The following is an 18,092-nucleotide window of genomic DNA, read 5'->3' as shown; positions in this document are numbered from 1 at the left end:
CTAGCTTTTTTTACTCTTTAGTCTCTGTTGTTTTGTTTACTTCCTTAACATAAATATTTTTTTGCTATTTTTTTATTGCTGTTTTCAGTTTAGCTCATAGTTTTCTCACTTCACCTAAATCTTTCCACTCTGCCAATGTTATATTCACAGGTACGGTTCTTGGACCTGTTCTTTTTAACATTTTTGTAAGTGATATTGCTGAAGGGCTGCCAGGTAAGATTTGCCTCTTTGCGAATGGTACCAAACTCTGCAACAGAGACGATACCCTGGATGGTGTGAATAACATGAGGAAGGGCCTAGCAAAGCTTGAAGAATGGTCTGAAATTTGGCAGCTAAAATTAAATCTAAGAAATGGAAGGTCATGCATTTGGGCTGCAAAAACCCAAGGGAACGGTTCAGTTTAAGGGGTGAAGAACTTATGTGCACGACAGAAGAGCAGGACTTGAGTATGATGACTTTAAAGTAGCAAAACAGGTTGAAAAGGCGTTGATGAAAGCTAGAAGGATTCTTTGGTGCATAGGGAGAGGACTAGCCAGTAGGAAAAAGGAGGTATTGATGCCCCTGTATAAGACTCTGGTGCACAATTCTGGAGATTAAAAAGATATAAACAGAATGGAGTCGGTTCAGATGAAGACTACTAAAATGGTTAATGGTCTACATCATAGGGCGTATGGGGGCAGACTTAAAGCTCTCAATATGTATACTTTGGAGGAAAGGTGGGAGAGGGGGAGATTCTGTATGATAGAGACGTTTTAAATAAATGCGCATGAGGTGAGTCTTTCATTTGAAAGGAAGCTCTGGAATGAGAGAGCATAGGTTGAAGTTAAGAGGTGATAGGCTCAGGAGTAAGCTAAGGAAATACTTTTTTACAGAAAGGGTGGTAGATGCATGGAACAGTCTCCCGGAAGAGGTGGTGGAGACAAGGACTGTGTCTGAATTCAAGAACGTGTGGGACAAACACATGGGATATGGTTGGGAGAGGAGGAGATAGTGGATGCTGCGGATGGGCAGACTGGATGGGCCATTTGGCCTTTATCTGCCATCATGTTTCTATGTTTCTACAACCATAAAGCTGTTGACCTCACAATGCAGGTGTAAAGAGCCTTAGCCAATAGGAAGAGGAGATGCAAATGTTAAGAGCCTCAGCCAATAAGGAGAGGAGGAGATAGTGGATGCTCTGGATGGGCCATTTGGCCTTTATCTTCCATCAAGTTTCTAAGTTTCTGTATAATAACCACACAGAATGATATTCATAAAGTCCTAATATCAGAAATCAAGTACTTCTGTTCTTCAATTTATGACAGCGGAAGAGACCTCAGTGTTTCTCAGGAAAATTCCAGTGAAACTATCTATGGCAATAATAATACTGCCATAGAGAAATACATCCTTGGTCTCTTATAGCCCCGCTTCAAATTCACTATTTCCACTTTAATCACTTTTTCACTCTTAGTTTTTCAAAATGTTGTGAAGAAAGAAAGAGCCTTATCTTGATAGTTTCTTCTGATATTATAAAATCACCGCAGTATGCAGTTACAAATCCAGCGCGAGAACAGGCTATCACGCTTGGAAAAATCAACCTCCTTTCACACGGAGATATCCCGACAGGCCCTGTTTCGCCCTACGGCTGCATCAGGGGATTATTTTAGAATATGAGCCACCGCTTCAATGATTTCCTCCTAAAGAAAATGTTTCTATAACCATAAAGCTGTTGACCTCACAATGCAGGTGTAAAAAGCCTTAGTCTAGAAGAGTTGCCATATTGGACAGACCAATGGTCCATCAAGCCCAGTAGCCCGTTCTCACAGTGGCCAATCCAGGTCAATAGTACCTGGCCAAAACCCAAAGAGTAGCAACAAGCGTCCATGGAGGTGCAATTCACGTCAAAGGTAGGCACTAGGTCTTGAAAACCCTGGTCTCCATTTCTATTGCCTACCTTTGACGGAGGTGTGATTGTCTAAATGGCACCATTGCTTGATTGACACGCAATCAATGGCCGCTTTTAAGGTGACCGCCAACAACAGCTCTGTTTAGAGACTTTGGGCCTTATTGTCTATTACTTTATAAAATAGTATTACAAACATTGCTGAAGTAGCAGTTACGTATGACATCTGTCCTGACTCCATGTACAAATTTCCCTTAACTTAGGGCACTATTGGTTTAGCACAGAGAGCCCCCGACGTGGTTTAGTAGAAGAGGGGGTTAGTCTTTGCCATTGATGTAAGCTCATTACTCTGTCTATACCTTCCACCTCTGGCTACCCTCATGCTGTCTATTAAGATGTTTTAACGAATGCTGTGTTGATAATGTGCCATAATGCGTACAGTTGTTTGAATATTTCTACTGCTGTATTTCTTTATTGTTTATGTTTGACTTATTCTTGCTGTGCAGAACCTTAGATGAATATCTTAAGAACATAAGAATTGCCGCTGCTGGGTCAGACCCGGGGTCTGTCGTGCCCAGCAGTCTGCACATGCGGCGGCCCTCTGGTCTAAGACCAGCGCCCTAACTGAGACTAGCCCCACCTGCGTACGTTCTGGTTCAGCAGGAACTTGTCTAACTTTCCCCTATGACAGCCTCCGGAAGAGCGTTCCAGTTTTCTACCACTCTATTGGTGAAGAAGAACTTCCTTACGTTCGTACGGAATCTATCCCCTTTCAATTTTAAAGAGTGCCCTCTCGTTCTCCCTACCTTCAAAAACGCATCAGATTCCCCCAAGAGAGAAAGGTTATTGATATAAGATTGAGGTGCCAATTCTTTTGTTTTAATTAAGTTCTCTAGATTGCGCTGTTCTGATGTGCATTTTTTAAAATCATTGTGCTAAAGGATATGATAACTCCCCGGATATTATACTGTACTCACTCGAGGAACGTAGGGAGAGAGTAGATATGATCGAGACGTTTAAGTATATTACGAGATTCTCTTTCTCAAAGGACCCTCAGCCACAAGAGGGCATCTGCTCAAACTCAGGGGCGGGAAATTTCATGGCGACACCAGGAAATATTTCTTCACCGAGAGAGTGGTTGATCCTTGGAACGAGCTCCCGGTGCAGGTGATCGAGGCAAACAGCGTGCAAGAATTTAAGAGCAAATGGGATGCCCATGTGGGATCCCTTAGAGGGTTAAGCCAAGGGAACCTGTCACTGGGAGTGGGATCCCTAGGATAGTAGACTTGGGGGTGGGTCAGTAGAGTGGGCAATGGCCCTTATCTGCCGTCATCTTCTATGTTTCTATGTTTCTACATCGTATCTGTATCTTGCCTTGTTAACATTTTTTCTTTTTCTGTACTTATTATATATTAAAATTCAATAACATCTTTGAACTTAAAAAAAAAAAAGGCACCAAATAAATAAATCATTTATGCCTGTTAGTGCGTACAGTATTTTAGAAAATATATACGTAAACTGCAATTCCTCCCTCACTTTGCCTAAATTGTATGAGAACGTTTACGTCTGTAGAACATAAGAAGTGCCATCTCTGGAACAGACCCTAGGTCCATCAAGTCCGGCGATCCGCAGACACGGAGGCCCTGCCAGGTGTACCCTGGCATAGTTATAAATTTACCTCCATAAACTGCAGCCTGATCTATGCAATTCCCACACGTACATTTGTTAATACACCTTAGAAAAATTTAGAGGCCGTTATTATACTAAGCTGTATTAGGTGCTAATGCAAAAATGGCCAAATGCAGGACAAGCTAACACGTTCCATGTAGGTTTTGCCATCTACATGAACTAAATGGGTGGTATATATATATGGTTTTTTTGGTTATTCTTTACATTTTTGGAGGAGGGGGCATGTCTGGGCAGAGAATGGGCAATGACACTAGTGTGCACTAAGGCCTGGATTCTATAAACAGCGCTGATCAATGGCTGCCTAAAAGCGGCCACCGGTCGCTTGTCAGTCGCACATTGGCACCGTTTATGGAATCACACCTGTGGGAAAGATAGGCTTACAGTGGCATTCGGCGGCCTTAAGCACCTACGTAGGCGCGATTCTGGTGCAGAATCTTTAGGCGCCTTGAAACTCAGTTAAAAATGCCATTTGAATGGTGTTTTTAACTAAAATTGGTTGCCCACCGGCGCCGGTTCAAGAATCTGGGCCTAACAGGGAGTCCTTACTGCCTCCAAAACAGACGCTGTAAGCACTCCTTCATCCATTTGTTTTAATGGCTGTGAACTGAAAGTGAACTGAAAATGTTTACCCTGTTCACACACTTACGGCCTCTTTTACAAAGCCGCGCGGCAACAGCCCCGAAGCTCTTTAAATCTCTAAAGGCTTCGGGGCCGTTAGCGCAGGGCAGCCGCTAGTGCGGCTTTGTGAAAGAGGCCGTTAATAAAATCTAAGATTTATAGACCATACTGTTCCCCTCCCCCGCCCCACTTCTTCCAGCCCCAGTATTCCTGAGCCAGCGCTTTCAGTACTGCCGTCTTTGGGCTCCTCGAATCACGTCTCCGCAGTGTCAACATTACCAAAGACCCTACCTTTAGGCTCTGCTGATCTGGTATTTTATTGCTTGCATCGTAAGCACTGAGGCACTAACACGTTTTTTAGCGCCGGCCACAATTCCTATGAGCATAGGAGCTGTTACTGTCATGGCTGCCACTAGTCTTCGCCTTCGTTACACTCTGTAGAGCTTCACACTTTTCATGTATTACTTCTGTTAAGCTTCAGGAATGATATTTAGCTTCTCATCACTTCATAAATCTTGTTGTTCTTGCAGCTCCTGTGCATTACCACGAAGGAAATCCGAGACTTTGAATTCTAATTTTAGCCAAGAAGCCCCTCCTGTTTTTTTGAGGTAAGAATAACGATCTCGTACCTGGACGTAACTATATGTCGGTGTCTTTGCTGTTGGTGCTTTGGACAGATCGATTTATTTAAAACTTTTTTATACCGTTTACAAAAAACTAAGGGCTCCTTTCACAAAAATGCTGTGCACGCTACCCGCTACCACCTCCTTAGAAGCAGGCGGTAATATTTCAGCTAGCGCACGCTAATCTTGTGCGTGCGCTAAAAACGCTAGCTCACCTTTGTAAAAGGAGCCCTAAACGGTTTACATCAGTTAAAACATACAAAAGATAAAAACAAACCATATCATAAAATCTACATAATAAAACAATTTCTCCTCTTCGATTGTCAAGTAATAAATCACAAGAGTGCAATAGCAAACATGGCTAAACCGATTATGTTCGTCAAAAGCCGACTAATAAATCACAAAAATGCGGTAACAAACAGATGAGTTTTTAACTGTTTCTTAAACTGAAACCGGTTTACACACAGTCGCAATTCCACATTTTAACACCAGCAATACGGAAAGTCATCGCTCTAGTGTCTGCATAATTTCCCGCACGATTGGAATGTTGCACTCTTTGGGGTTCCGGAATCTTATTACTCTTTGGGGATTCCGCATGGAATGTTGCACTCTTTGGGGTTCCGGAATCTTGTTACTCTGGGGATTCCGCATGGAATGTTGCACTCTTTGGGGTTCCGGAATCTTGTTACTCTTTGGGGATTCCGCATGGAATGTTGCACTTTTTGGGGTTCCGGAATCTTGTTACTCTTTGGGGATTGCGCATGGAATGTTGCACTCTTTGGGGTTCCGGAATCTTGTTACTCTGGGGATTCCGCATGGAATGTTGCACTCTTTGAGGTTCTGGAATCTTGTTACTTTTTGGGGATTCCACATGGAATGTTGCACTCTTTGGGGTTCCGGAATCTTGTTACTCTTTGGGGATTCCGCATGGAATGTTGCACTCTTTGGGGTTCCGGAATCTTGTTACTCTTTGGGGATTCCGCATGGAATGTTGCACTCTTTGAGGTTCCGGAATCTTGTTACTCTTTGGGGATTCCGCATGGAATGTTGCACTCTTTGGGGTTCCGGAATCTTGTTACTCTGGGGATTCCGCATGGAATGTTGCACTCTTTGAGGTTCTGGAATCTTGTTACTTTTTGGGGATTCTGCATGGAATGTTACACTCTTTGGGGTTCCGGAATCTTGTTACTCTTTGGGGATTCCGCATGGAATGTTGCACTCTTTGAGGTTCCGGAATCTTGTTACTCTTTGGGGATTCCGCATGGAATGTTGCACTCTTTGGGGTTCCGGAATCTTGTTACTCTGGGGATTCCGCATGGAATGTTGCACTCTTTGAGGTTCTGGAATCTTGTTACTTTTTGGGGATTCTGCATGGAATGTTACACTCTTTGGGGTTCCGGAATCTTGTTACTCTTTGGGGATTCCGCATGGAATGTTGCACTCTTTGGGGTTCCGGAACCTTGCTTACTCTGAGATAATGGAATGTTGCTCCTTAGGTTTTGGCCAGGTACTAGTGACCTGGATTGGCCACCGTGAGAACGGGCTACTGGGCTTGATGGACCATTAGTCTGACCCAGTAAGGCGATTCTGATGTTCTTATGTACAGAACCAATAACGATATTAAAATATGTCTTTGCAGCTGGTCATAAAATTAAAGTGTGCTTCAGTGAAAACATTTGGAATGTCAAGGAATGCTCGATGGCCAAGGAAGAGATGAATTTTCTACTGCAATTGATTTTGAATCAGCATTAACAGACCATCCCAGCATGAACGTGAAGTAGAATGGAGTTTAGTGCCTAAAATATTTTCTTGGATTTCCCCCCCCCTAACTTTACTTTGCATGCCAGGTCCTCCCCCCACACACACATATGACTCCAAAATAAATCATATGCTCCTTGTGCTGTTGCTGCAACGGACATGAGGAGCCGAGATTCGATTTCCTGTTTACTGCAAATAAATAGTGGATTAATAAACAGACGTGAAGATAGAGAGCAGAAGCCAGGAATTTGGTTCCAGGCCTGCTCTTGCCTGTTGCTGGGTTACAGACGATTAATAGCTGCACATCTGGCCAGTTCCCTTTCCACACCAGGTTTTTGCCAGCTCATGGGATGAACCGGCCAGGCAGCAGATAATCATATGTGATCCTTTTTCCTGAAGCTGTTTACCCCAGATGGATGCAGCTTGTAGACAGAGAATGACACGGGGACAAATTTTTCCCCATCCCCACAGGAACCTCGATTTCTCCATCCCATCCCTGTGACTTTTGATTTTAAAGCATTTGAGCTTAGGCATTGGCGGAATGAGGCCTTATGACATCACAATCTAAGCTCTAGAATGTTGCTACTTAGGATTTTAAAGTGTCTGAGGCTCGTGCAGATGAGGGCGGAGCTTAGGCATTGGTGGAATGAGGCATTATGACATCACAATCTGAGCTCTAGAATGTTGCTACTTAGGATTTTAAACCGTTTGAGGCTTGTGCAGATGAGGACGGAGCTTAGGCATTGGTGGAATGAGGCATTATGACATCACAATCTGAGCTCTAGAATGTTGCTACTTAGGATTTTAAAGCGTTTGAGACTTGTGCAGATGAGGACAGAGCTTGCAAGAATGCGGCAAAGGCAAGGACAGGAAAAGAACTCATGGGGACGGGACGGGAAAATGAGTTCCCATGGGGACGGGGAGACATTTGTCCCTGTGTCATTCTCTACTTGTAGGTGCTTCATCTCTCTGGTTTTCTTAACCCAAGATTTTCATGATCAAGAACGATTTTAGTCTGTGCCTGGACTATTGACTCTCTCCTGCTTGGCTGTTCTCGAGCACTAGTCCGAGGCATATGAAAGGAAATCAGATCTCTTTGCTACTAAATTAATTAGCTTGCCACCTTCTTCATTAGCATCCTTCTAACTTTCGCTGTCACCTTTTCAACCTGTTTGGCCACCTTAAGATCATCACATACAATCACACCCGAGTCCGGCTCTTCTGTCTTGCACATAAGCTCTTCACTCCCTAATCTGTACCGTTCCCTCGGGTTTTGGCAGCCCAAATGCATGACCTTGAATTTCTTAGCATTAAATTTCAGACCATTCTTCAAGCTCCGCTAGATCTTTCTTCATGTTATTCACACCATCCGACGTGTCTATTCTGTTATAGATTTTGGTATCATCCGCAAAGAGGCAAATCTTACCCAACCCTTCAGCAATATTGTTTATAAAAATGTTAAAAAGAACAGGCCCAAGAGCAGAACCTTCTGGAACACTTAGGTTCTTAAGATATTGTGTGCAGAATTTTTAAATGTTTTGCAGGGAATTCCCTCAGGTCTAGAATGCTCTGAGGGTATTAGTGAAGAAGCAACAAAGGGGAAATGAAAAGGGAAGTCTGTCCATTTTGCAGTTTCAGAGAATGACTTGAGGAACCTAATCGTCTTTGTTCGCTTCTGACTGCTGGGGATCACGACTTCTGTTGGAGTGTGATTCTCTACCTTGTGAATAGCCGTTAGAGGTACAGCCTCAGCACCCTGAGGTTGTAGGTTCAAGCCCTGCGCTGCTGTGAACCCGGGCAAGTCACTTAATCCTCCACCGCTCCAGGTACATTAGATAGATTGTGAGACAGAGAGGGAAAATGCTTGAAGTACCTGTATGTAAACCGCTTTGAGTATGGTTATAAAACTACAAAAAGGCGCTATACAAGCCCTGATGTCATAATGCCGGGCAGAAACTCAAATAGTAGCAACATTCCAGAGCTCAGATTGTGATGTCATAATGTCTCATTCCACCAATAAAAGCCAACCTCATCAGTGATGTCACAATGGCTCACTTCTGATATTGGATTGGAGGAGAGTGTGGTGTAGTGGTTAGAGCTCCAGCCTCAGCACTATTCTCTGTGACACAAAAAGGCAGTGTACAAGTCCCAATCCCTTTCCCATTTTTGAGGTCACTTTATGAGAGTTTTTTCCCCTTAGGATTATTCATCTACATCCATATTTTCTCCTAGGTTGACTCCATGCCATCTCTTGACTTTTCTAATTTTTCTGGGAAAACCCAGAGACACAAAATATTTTAAATATTATTTGTGTACTAGTATTTAAGCCCATTACATTAACAGGTGCTAGAATAGATGTGTCTGTCTTTCTTTCTTTATTTCTTTTTCTTTCCTTGGCCGCTGTCTTTTTTTCTGTCTCTCTCTCCTTGGCCGCTGTCTGTGTGTCTGTCTTTTTTTCTGTCTCTCTCTCTCCTTGGCCGCTATCTGTCTGCTGTCTCTCTCCTTGGCCACTGTCTGTCTGTCTGTCTGTCTTTTTTTCTGTCTCTCTCTCCTTGGCCGCTATCTGTCTGCTGTCTCTCTCCTTGGCCGCTGTCTGTCTTTTTTTCTGTCTCTCTCTCTCCTTGGCCGCTGTCTGTCTGTTTCTCGTGCCCCTTCTCCCACCTACCTGTCTTTCTGTGTGTCTGTCTTTATTTCTGTCTGTCTATCTCCCTGCCCCCTGCCTGTCTTTTTCTCATGCCCCTTCTCCCACCTACCTGTCTTTCTGTGTGTCTGTCTTTATTTCTAACTGTCTATCTCCCTGCCCCCTGCCTGTCTTTTTCTCGTGCCCCTTCTCCCACCTACCTGTCTTTCTGTGTGTCTGTCTTTATTTCTGTCTGTTTGTCTTTCTCCCTGCCCCCTGCCTGTCTTTTTCTCGTGCCTCTTCTCCCACCTACCTGTCTTCTTCCTGTGTCTGCCTTTATTTCTGTCTGTCTGTCTATCTCCCTGCCCCCTGCCTGTCTTTTTCTCGTGCCCCTTCTCCCACCTATCTGTGTGTCTGTCTTTATTTCTGTCTGTCTATCTCCCTGCCCCCTGCCTGTCTTTTTCTCGTGCCCCTTCTCCCACCTACCTGTCTTCTTGTGTGTCTGTCTTTATTTGTCTATCTCCCTGCCCCCTGCCTGTCTTTTTCTCACGGCACTTCTCCCATTTACCTTTATTTTTTGTTTGTTTAGAGTGCAAAGGGCAACTGGTGCACAGAAACCGCCGCTAGCCCAGCTGTAGAAAGTACTGAAAACCGCCACCCGTGCACGCGCCGCTACTACCATGTCTCTGCCTACTCTGTCGCTCTTCAGCTGCTGTCTTTCTGTTCCACAGCACAACTTTTCAGAAGATCTTGGTTTGAGGGTCTCGTGGATAATTTCAGTAGCTAAAGAATTTACTTTCTAATTCGTAGCTGAATCACTTCATTTGTATGTGTATGTGTGTGTGTGTGTGTGTGTGTGTGTGTCATTATTTTTATTATTTAAGTCATTAGTCACACACAGCTAATTAAATATTTTTGTTTAATTTATAAAAACATATGGAAGCTGAAAGACGTGTGTGGGTGGTCTTTTGATAAATAGACAAGTTATAACAATGGCTGAGATACTCGCATGGAGAGGCGTGTTCGATAGTTCTTCTAAGTTAGACTTTGGACGTTTCCTGCCAGCCGACTTGCGGTAGGGTACGGGGTTCCCTACCACTGCCGCTCAGCTGATCGTGGCAGGGAGATTCCCTTGCCGCGATCAGCTCAGCGGCAATGCGATTCTCTGAACGGTGCCTGTGACATGGATGCCAGTTACAGAATCGGGGTGGTTAGGCGGAGTTAGACATCTGTCTGTTAGGACAGATGCGATTCTGTATAGGACGCCCTTGTGCGATTCTCAAAAGGCGGCTGCTGAGACCGTGTGTTTTATACAGAATCAGGCTCTTCTTGTTTAAAAAAAAAATGATCTTGAAATGTATCATCTTCTATGTCAATATTAGTCACTTCCTTGGGTTTAACTGAGTTTGTTCCCAGTAACAGAAATCTATTGTTATCTGCCATGAACTCATAAGGGCTTTTGCGGAATATAAGTTAGAATGTAATGTAATGCTATTTAACACAGATTCATAAGCGCGTCCCTGTCACGCTGGTTGATACAACTGCCACGCCTGAGACAAAGAGCGTGGAGTTGTCGCTAGAATGTCTGATGAATAATTGACAAAGGGACTCGTTTTCAAACAAGACATTTTTCTCACCAAATCTTCCAATTCACTATTTTTGAAACCTATTTTGTAGACAGATGTCTATGGTGGTTGTCTGCAGTGCATCAAAATCTGTTGGGGGCGTGGCTTGGGCGGGACTAGGGCAAATTTATGATCCGGACCTTTTTCTGCAATAATTTGGATGTTTGGGGTAGACCTGTTTCAAAGTGTCCAAACCGACTAGATGATCACTGGAGGCCTGAGCCCCCCTCCTCTCACCTCCCACTTCCCAAAGATGTGAATGAAACAGTCCATACCTGCCTGTATGACAGCTTCAGATGTTAAGGCCAGTCCTAGTACAGCAGCAAACTAGTTCATGGAGTAGCTGAGTGGGTGGTGAGGACCTAGACCCAGATCCCACTCGGTGGAATATTTGAGCCTTCCAAAACCCACCCAAATCCCATTGAACCTACATAGAGGTGACACCTGCATGCATTAGAGAAAAATGCTTGAGTACCTGAATAAATTCATGTAAACCATTCTGAGCTCCTCTGGGAGAACGGCAGAGAAAATTGAATAGTGTGAAGAGTTTCAGCCTCTGTTAAGCAGAGCTGGTATTGTGACATCATAATGCCTCATTCCACCAATAAGAGCCAATCTCATCAGTGATGTCACAAGGGCTTCATTGTTCTGTACTTGGCTCACTTTTGCTACATTTTGATTTCTAGAGTGGTTAAAGCTACAGCCTCAGCACCCTGAGATTGGGGTTCAAACCCATCCTGCTCCTTGTGACCCTGGGCAAGTCACTTAATCCCCCATTGCCCCAGGTACAGACAGGAAAAAAATGCTTGAGTACCTGAATAAATTCATGTAAACCATTCTGAGCTCCTCTGGGAGAACGGCAGAGAAAATTGAATAGTGTGAAGAGTTTCAGCCTCTGTTAAGCAGAGCTGGTATTGTGACATCATAATGCCTCATTCCACCAATAAGAGCCAATCTCATCAGTGATGTCACAAGGGCTTCATTGTTCTGTACTTGGCTCACTTTTGCTACATTTTGATTTCTAGAGTGGTTAAAGCTACAGCCTCAGCACCCTGAGATTGGGGTTCAAACCCATCCTGCTCCTTGTGACCCTGGGCAAGTCACTTAATCCCCCATTGCCCCAGGTACAGACAGGAAAAAAATGCTTAAGTACCTGAATAAATTCATGTAAACCGTTTTCAGCTCCCCTAACAGAATGGTATAGAAAATTGAATGTATAAATCAAAATTGGTGGGTTTTGGAGGGCTCACCCTTCCAAGATCCCCTTGAGGGGCTCCTCTGCTCTGCTGGGATGTCTTGGTGGCCAGTCTACTATAAATGCTGGCCCCTCCTACATCCCAGTGGCTTCTTTTGTGCGCTTTCCGTGGACAAGAACATCTGAGAGATGGCCATTTTCCCGTTTCGAAAGTGCTCATGTTCGCCTGCTGTTAGTGTGTAGATGACGAGAAAGGCCTAGTTTGTGTTTCACGGATTGAAAAATCCTCTGTCCGTCTCACAGCGATAGGGCCAAGGAGCACAGGGGATTTTCTGACCAATGACCAGAATTATTCCACTGTATAGCCATTTAGGCTTGGAGGTCTTTTTTCTCCACTGTAATGTGACTTATTTTTTTTTTTATTGAAGACCTTCCCACCCAATCTTTCCAGCGAGATTTTCATTTTCAGATGCTGAACCTTCTCATCATGAAGCATTGCTTCATAGTTTATTTAAAACTTGATTACACGCCTATCAAATCCAAATGCTAATACAAATAGGGGATAGGCATCTACAGACGGAGGACAAACCAGACTGATTATACGTGGGAAGGGAGGGGGAGGAGCTACAAGAAAGAAAACGTGAAAGGAATGGGAAGACGCATATTATGCGGTTGTATTTCTTTTAAAAGAAGAGAAACTGTAAGGGGCGAGCAGCGCATTCAGAGTTTGAACAAAAAGCGCCTTTGAATTTCTCTAAGTTGGTTTCTGATCTAATATGGAAAGGCAAAGAATTCGAAATTGTGGGACCAGTCACAGGAAATACTGTTGTACGGCACGTACTGATTATTTTCAAAGAGGGTACAAAAAAAAAAAAGTCTGTAAACCCCCACCTAGTTGCCTACTTCCTGCACCTTTTGAAGGCAGGATTCTGGTCCCTTTCTTAATGGATTCCTAGCTCTTGCCCCAAGACCCCAATTCTGTTCTTTCCCCCTGCCTCAAGTCAGATAGGCTTCCTCCAAGATCTTTACCTCTCTCCAACCTCCACAGAACAATAGTTTCCTTTTCTGGAGGGCTTTTATTGGGCAGCTTGGAAGAACATGGGAGGCCTCCAACCACTACTGCTTCACTCTGCCAAGCACTGCTGTTGGTCAACAGTCATGAAGTGATGCCCAAATGGATCCCTTCTCCAACTGATTGGGGTGGTAGGAGCCTGATTGCGTGAGAGGGGTGGGGTGGGCCTTTGATGAGAATTTTGTGTGGTACAATGACTTCACTGGTGCCTGGCCAGTCATGGGAGAGAGAGAGCCTTGACATCACCCTAGTTCAGTGGTCTCAAACTCTTGGCCCGGGGGCCACATGCGGCCCGCCAGGTACTATTTTGAGGCCCTCGGTATTATAAAGAATGATTCTTTATGGAAAACTTGTGCCTTAAGTGTCCGGCGGTTGCGTCCTGCGCTTGCTGTAACCTCACGCAAGCAAATTCCTGCATCTGTATGCAATTGTGAGGTGGAGTCCAATTGCATGCAAACGCAGGAAAGCACTCGTATGAGATTACGGCAGTGAGGTGGGCAACATTCCAGAACATGGAGGCAGTGCAGTTTGTGCGTGTGTCCGGTGCTGGAGGAGGTGGGAGCTGAAGGCGGTTGCGGACTTGACCGCCAGACAGTTAAGGCTCAAGTTTTCTAAGTCTAATAGATGCTGGCATTGTCATATTGAAGCTGGGACATTAGATCACCTTTTATTCTATTGTCCATTTATTTTATCATTCTGGAAATCGATTTGGCCTCAAATTAATAGGATGTTAGAAAACCCGGTAGCCTTGACATATGATACTATTTTATTTGGAACAACTATGAGAGCAAGAAGTCAAATTTCGTCAAGTAACAACAAACTTTTGTTTATTTTAACTGGAATAGCAATACAGCAAATAACATACAATTGGAAAAAATATGACAATTTCTGGTGGAATTTTGTATGTCATATGTACAAAATGGAACTCACCATTGCAACGCAAAAAGGTTATGTGAGTAAATTTCAGAAAGTCTGGGGATCGTTAACAGATTTTTGTAATGAATGATTAACTTTTCCCATGATAAGATATTTGATTAGAGGGGAAAAGGGGTGGGATTTTATTTCTGATTATTACATAATATATCAATATTTGAATGAATTCACAATAAAGATGATTTTATGTATTATTGAATTGGGAGGGAGGGAGGGATGGGGGATTATTATATTCAATAAGAATGATATAAATTTAGATTTCTTACATAATATTTTAACATTATAGAATACTAATTTCCTAATGAAATGTTAAATTTGATGCTAATATGTGAGTTAATCAAGTGTGTATATTTAAGTTTTATATGAGTTTAATTGATACACTTGTTGTAACATACAAAAATGAATAAAGAATTAATAAGGCTCAAGTTTTCCATAAAGAATCCTTCTTTATAATACTGAGGGCCTCAAAATAGTTGGTCCAAAATCTTGTCTCTTGCAGTTGATATTTTGATAGTTTTTCACATATTGCATGTTGCACTGCTTTGAGCTGAAATGATCAGAAGCAATTAAGGAAAGATTTGTAAACTATAATGAGTTTTACCTCATGCAAAGTTGTCATTTCTTTAATAAGACATTAACTATTTTTTTTCTGTGGCCCTCCAAGTACCTACAAATCCAAAATGTGGCCCTCCAAAGGGTCTGCGTTTGAGACCGCTGCCCTAGTTGGTTTCTGGGAAAGTTGCTGCAAGTCCAAAGCAGAGAACATTCCTTAACTGCTGCTAATTATGTCCTTATTGTTGGAATTTCTTATTGCTGCTGTTATTATTGGATTTAAGAAATGGTTCTGATAAATGGAAATTGTTGCTTTGTATATTGCAAAATATTTCAATGTAGTGTTTGGGCTCCTTTTGTTAACGGCTGGCTTGATGCACTGAACCATATAATAGCCTGCACGAATCTTGACATGAACCGAACAAGGCTCTTTATGTTGCTATGGTGTCCATCGAGTTGATCTTGCTACACTGCAGCGCTGAGGGGGGACCATCTCGACCAATCTGGCTTCTATTTGGGCAGACGACTGACCAATCTTTTGCTTGAAAAAGATGATTCGAGTCCTTCATAGATCAGTGTTTAATTTCTAAAGACAGCTGTGAAAGAGAATAGTTAAATGGTGTAATCCCAGCACAAACCTTGTTTTCTATTGTTTCAATTTAAACGTTTCCTCCCACATAGAGATGGGATTAAAATATTAAGATCCCATCAGAGCAGTTCTCAGGGTTTTAACACTCCCGAGTAGAGCAACAATTCCTGCACACATCTCCTCACCTAGGGCCGGGGTCAGCAACCTTTTAACGCATAGGGACATCTTATTCTAAATGCTTGACCCAAGATTTACAAAGAGCCGCAATAGGTAGAGAAGGCGGTTGAAATACGGGCATATATGCATTTAACACACACAAGAAAAACCTTCACGACTTACAGAAAATAAAGAAAACATTTAATGAGACTTTTGACCCTGTATTTCTGCACAAATGAAATCAATCCAATGCAGCCAGCATTTCATATCAATACCACAGTTGCATCAGAGCAAATAAAGATCAGCTGGTCAGTGTCGGCAGCGTGAAGCATCAGCATGCACCATCTCTCCTCTCCCCTCCCCTCCCTCCACCTCTATATCCATATCTCCTTCTCTCCCCATGCACCATATTTACTTCTCTCCATCCCATGCCCATTTCTCCCTTTCTCCCCATGCTCCATCTCTCCCTCCCCTCCCCCCTTATATCCATCTCTCCCTATGCAGCATCTCTCCCTTCCCTCCATCCCATGTCCATTTCTCCCTCTCTCCCCATGCACCATGTCTCCCTCCCCTCCACTCCTGTATTCATATCTCTGATCGCTTGGGGGGGGGGCCTTTGAGGGGAGCAATGCCGGTTCTTGGGGGGGGGGGGAACGCATCAAAGCGAGTTTCCATTATTTCCTATGGGGAAACTCGCTTTGATAAACGAGCATTTTGGATTACGAGCATGCTCCTGGAACGGATTATACTCGTAATCCAAGGTACTACTGTATAACATATCTAAAACAAATACATAAGCTACAATGGTAATATCCAAACAACAGGTTAGATAGATTGTGAGCCCACCAGGACAGATAGGGAAAATGCTTGAGTACCTGATTGTAAAATCGCTTAGAAAACCTTGATAGGCCGTATATAAAATCCTAATAATAAACTTGAAACTAATAAACTCGAATATCCGTATGGACCGGACCCGACACGGTCCGTGTTTCGAAGAAACACTCCTTCCTCAGGGGTCCCAAATGTTCGTACGTAGAATATCAAAAAACCAGATTGGATAAAATAACCCAAATCAAAAATAAGCAGTCGTAAACGTCTCCTGTCTAGGCGCTGTCTAGGCGCTGTTCTGTCTCTTCCCTTATACACCATAGAGGACCAGTTTCAGTAAATGATGCCAAAGTTAGGCCCTAGAAATACCTTGATATCCGCTAAATTAGTATTTTAGAAAGAGCTCCATTTTGAGCATAGGACAGATTGTGTGCTAAACTTTAAAGGCTCCATTTATGCCTCCTGAAACCTGGTGTAAAGATTGGTGCCTAATTTTCAGTAGTGAAGTTCACAAATGATAGTATTGGAGGTCATTTTGCCCCCTGATTTTCCATTACTCCTTTATGAGTTGCGCTCTATGAAAGTTAGGCGCAGATGTTACAAAGTAGTGACATAGGCAGATGCGCGTGCAAATCCAAATTGATGTCAATTAAGTACAATTTAGAGAAGGGGATGGAATGACTTTTCTGTGAGAAAGGCTAAAGTGGCTAGGGCTGTTCCGCTTAAGAACGTAAGATTAGCCTTACCAAAGGTCCATCAAGCCCAGTAGCCAGTTCTCACGGTGGCCAATCCAGGTCACTAGTACCTGGCCAAAACCCAAGGAGTAGCAACATTCCATGCCAGTGGCTTCCCCATGTCTTTCTCAATAACAGACTATGGACTTTTCCTCCAGGAACTTGTCCAAACTTTTCTTAAAACCAGCTACGCTATTCACTCTTACCACAACCTCTGGCAATGCGTTCCAGAGCTTTACTATTCTCTGAGTGAAAAAATATTTCCTCCTATTGGTTTTAAAAGTATTTCCCTGTAGCTTCATCGAGTGTCCCCTAGTCTTTGTAATCGTTGACGGAGTGAAAAATCGATCCACTTGTACCCGTTCTACTCCACTCAGGATTTTGTAGACTTCAATCCTATCTCCCCTCAGCCGTCTCTTTTCCAAGCTTAAGAGCCCTAACTGTTTTAGTCTTTCCTCATACGAGAAGAGTTCCATCCCCTTTAACATCTTGGTCGCTCTTCTTTGAACCTTTTCTAGCGCCACTATATCTTCCTTGAGATAAGGAGACCAGAATTGAACGCAATACTCCAGGTGAGGTTGCACCATGGAACGATACAGAGGCATTATAACATTTTTAGTCTTCTTAACCATCCCTATTTAGTGTAATCAGTAATCAAAGAGTGGTCTTTTATTTCAAACGAGAACCCAGAATCTTCTTCGCTTGTTCCATTCTTGACGCAATTCTTCAATGGATCAAGATAAACGTTCATACCAGTAATAACAAAGCAGAATTAGCATCCAAATAGTTACTAATGCACAGTGATCACGACAAAATCAAGACAGACAGAGGCTTTGTTACTCCTTTTGGGTTTCAGTTCTCGAAGTTTTACAAAAGGCTACCAGATATCAAGCCATGTAATTATTTCATAAAAAAAGGAATAAGATGATATATTGCTATATATAAAAGTAGAGTATACACACACTGATTAAATGAGCAATTCCTATCTGTTATTTATAAAAGGATTAATAGGGAAAAGCTATAAAGTCTTTAATCGGCTGCTTTGCTACCGTATTAATTCTGCAACTTGAATGGATTATAGTTAGTTTTTCTTTCGCACTAATGATGTCTGATTTCCGAGGGAGAAAGAATAGGTCTCGGTTATAATTGCAGGTGTCTGGATATAAAATGGATTTGTATCACTGATGTCCTGCTGGTGCCTATTTTTTTTCTAGGCAT

The 18,092-nt window shown here is 43.0% G+C and overlaps 1 protein-coding gene across 7 annotated transcripts in view; it reads left to right on the top strand.

Annotated features, from left to right (window-relative positions):
- The window catches only part of LPP (LIM domain containing preferred translocation partner in lipoma), a 715,450-nt gene that overhangs the window by 416,149 nt on the left and 281,209 nt on the right, over positions 1-18,092 (top strand). For 6 of the 7 annotated variants that reach the window (XM_033958126.1, XM_033958125.1, XM_033958129.1 and 3 more), the window contains one exon: positions 4,720-4,797. The exons of the other annotated variant lie outside the window; for it this stretch is intronic. The gene's annotated coding sequence lies outside the window, so the exon portion shown is untranslated. The remainder of the gene's footprint in view (positions 1-4,719; positions 4,798-18,092) is intronic. 7 annotated transcript variants of the gene reach the window in all.

The sequence above is a fragment of the Geotrypetes seraphini genome, chromosome 9 (genome assembly GCF_902459505.1).
Source record: "Geotrypetes seraphini chromosome 9, aGeoSer1.1, whole genome shotgun sequence".
NCBI lineage: Eukaryota > Metazoa > Chordata > Amphibia > Gymnophiona > Dermophiidae > Geotrypetes > Geotrypetes seraphini.
The sequence above is the reverse complement of the archived record's forward strand: the minus strand, read 5'-3'. Positions and strand labels throughout refer to the sequence as shown.